Genomic DNA, 3302 nt, shown 5'->3' with positions numbered 1-3302 from the left:
AAATAAATAAATAAATAAATAAAAAATTTATAGATTTTAATGCACCAAATATTATAGCAATCACCTTTATAAATAAAAAACTTGAAAAGCAATGAGATATAGATAGAAATAATATGAATAACAGAAATTAACAGCATTCTCATTATAGGAAAAATAAAGTAGGGAGAAATGATTAAAGGTATATAAGAACTGAATGATATAATCAATAAATAGATGTTATGAATATTAAATATATAGACTTTCACCCTGAAAATAGAGAATATAACTTCTTCTCATTTGTTCATGAAACTTTATGTATTGTCATGAAGAAAATACCACTATGTTCCTTAAAGCAGAAGTATTACAAACAGACTTTCTGATGACAGTGATATAATACTACAAGTTATTAACAACAGAAAAGGCCATTCCATCTTGAAGTTTTAAAGCTTTCTATTAGATAATTATTGGGCTAAAGTGTAACCTAACACTAAAAAAAAAAAATTCTTAGAAATATTACTGATGAATATTCTACATATCAAAATACATGGGAGTCATTTAAAGCAGCAATCAGACCAAACAGTCATAGCCCTAAATGTATTTATCAGTGAAAATGAACATAAATGAAAATAAATTAATTAGATTCCCAGTTTTCTTTAAAAAAAAAACTAGAAAAAGTAACCAAAAAAAACCCCAATGCTAAGTAAGATGAGGGATTTTAATATAAAAACAGGGATGAATGACATGGAAAAAATTGATTTTGTGTGAAAAATTTTACCAAAGAACATTAGCTAACTTAAGAAAAGTAAGGAAAAACAAATTTACAAAACAGAAATGACAAGGTGAAACTAGGTATTGAAATGGGGAAAAGGGAAAAATTACGAGTGCTTTCATACCCTTCTTCAAATAAATACATTTATAGGGAAATACAATTTACCAAAGCCATCCTCTTTAGAGATAAAAAGCTTAAGTTTACTAATGTCTGTAGAAAACAACAGTAAAAGAGAAAAAGTGGGTAGGAAAGGAGCTACCCCCACTCCCCTGCCAAAGTCAGGCCATATGAATTCAAAGGGAAAAATCTACAAAATCTTCAGAAACCCAATAGTTGCGATGTTCCATAAATTGGTTCAGAGTATTGAAATTAAAGGAAATCTTCCTATAATTTTTATGAAGTGTTACATTCATAAGCAAACCTAGTAAAAACAGTACCAGAAAAAGAATATTACTTGTGAAATATCAATGCAAAGTATTAAATATAAGTTAATAAACCCAATATCATATTATGAAAATGATTTACCATGACCAAGTGTAATTTATTCCAGAAATGCAAGATTTGTTTAATATTGTCAAATTATGAATATAATCTACCATATTCATAGATATAAAGTTTTTGACAAATTTTAAATCCTATTTCTGGAAAAAAATCTTCAAATAAGTAAAAATGTGTGTGTGTGTAAGGATAAGATATATACTCTAAATATATTCTAACAGAATATATATAATATATTCTAAATCTTAAAGCCATCATCTTATGTAACATGTGAATACTAACTGCATTTCCACTAAGATTAGGAACAAGGAACCAGTGCCTGTTAAGGATCAACACTTTCTGGAGGCATTAGCCAATACAGTTAGACAAAATATATCAATTAGAATAAGAATTATAAAACAAGAAATAAACAGTCTCAGTTTACATGAAATAAGTTTATCCTAAGAATTTATGTTAAATCCCAGAAACTCAATATTAAAAACTAGGACTATACAATCTCTTCGTGTCTGCAGTGCATCTGTTGTACCTGGTGGCTGGAACCGCAGTGTCCGTGAAGATGGTGTCTACCAGCCGTTTGGATGCTCTTCCAAGAGTCACATGTCCAAACCATCCAGATGCGATCTTAGTGGAGGACTACAGAGCTGGTGATATGATCTGTCCTGAATGTGGTCTGGTTGTAGCAACAAAAGATCCATCTCGAGTTGGAGATTCTCAGAATCCTCTTCTGAGTGATGGAGATTTGTCTACTATGAATGGCAAGGGTACAGGAGCTGCAAGTTTGGATGAATGTGGTAATTCTAAGTACCAGAATAGGAGAACCATAAGTAGTTCTGATCGGGCGATGATGAATGCATTCAAAGAAATCACTACCATGGCAGACAGAATCAACCTCCCTCGAAATATAGTTGGTTGAACAAATAATCTATTCAAGCAAGCATATGAACAGAAGAGCCTGAAGGGAAGGGCTAATGATACCATAGCTTCTGCTTGTCTCTATATTGCCTGCAGACAGGAAGGAGTTCCTAGGACATTTAAAGAAATACGTGCTATATCACAAATTTCTAAGAAAGAAATTGGTCGATGTTTTAAACTTATTTTGAAAGCTTTAGAAACCAGTGTGGATTTGATTACAACTGGGGACTTCATGTCCAGGTTTTGTTCCAACCTTTGCCTTCCTAAACAAGTACAGATGGCAGCTACACATATAGCCCATAAAGCTGTGGAATTGGACTTGGTTCCTGGAAGGAGCCCGATATCTGTGGCAGCAGCTGCCATTTACATGGCCTCACAGGCATCAGCTAAGTAAAGGACCCGAAAAGAAATTGGAGATATTGCTGGTGTTACAATCAGACAGTCCTACAGACTAATCTATCCTTAGGCCCCAGATCTGTTTCCTACAGACTTCAAATTTGACACCCCTGTGGACAAACTACCACAGCTATAAATTGAAGCAGCTAATGTCAGACTTCTATGAACACTGAACTTTGCCTGTTGTACATAGCCTATACAAAGTGCTGGGTTGAGCCTTTAATAAGAAAAAATGAAAGACATGGTACACATTCCAGGGCTAAATATTAATTACTTGGCCTCCTGTATGTATATACTAGTGAAATATATTTAATGATTTAAATTTCTTACTGGATATGCTTTCTTTTGTAGCAATCTAGGAAACTGTATTTTGGAACATATTTGAAATTATGTAATTCTTGAATAAAACGTTTTTCAAAACTAAAAAAAAACCCTAAGACTAAAATAATAAAATAATTTAAAAGGTAGCATGTAATAAAATTAATATTTAGAAATCAATAGCTTTTATATACACAATAAATAGGGGACATAATATTAGGACAAATTATTGACAACAGCAAAAAGAAATAAGACAGCCATACAATTTTCCAAAGAAAGCAAGAATAGAGTCATTTATAACTTGAATATGGGGAATTGTTCTCTAAAAGTGACTCAAAATAAAGATGTGATAAAGGAAATAATTGATAAATGATTACATAAAATTAATTTAAAAGGCTATTGTGTGGCAAAACAACAGAATAAAAAAAGA

At 31.8% G+C, this 3302-nt stretch overlaps 1 pseudogene; it reads left to right on the top strand.

The window, feature by feature from the left end:
- Window positions 1-1802: 1802 nt before the first annotated feature.
- On the top strand, window positions 1803-2690 carry LOC112409219 (transcription initiation factor IIB pseudogene; annotated as a pseudogene).
- Window positions 2691-3302: the final 612 nt, after the last annotated feature.

Source organism: Neophocaena asiaeorientalis, unplaced genomic scaffold (genome assembly GCF_003031525.2).
Source record: "Neophocaena asiaeorientalis asiaeorientalis breed wild unplaced genomic scaffold, Neophocaena_asiaeorientalis_V1.1 scaffold197, whole genome shotgun sequence".
Classification (NCBI taxonomy): Eukaryota; Metazoa; Chordata; class Mammalia; order Artiodactyla; family Phocoenidae; genus Neophocaena; species Neophocaena asiaeorientalis.
This window is presented reverse-complemented; position numbering and strand designations above follow the sequence as displayed.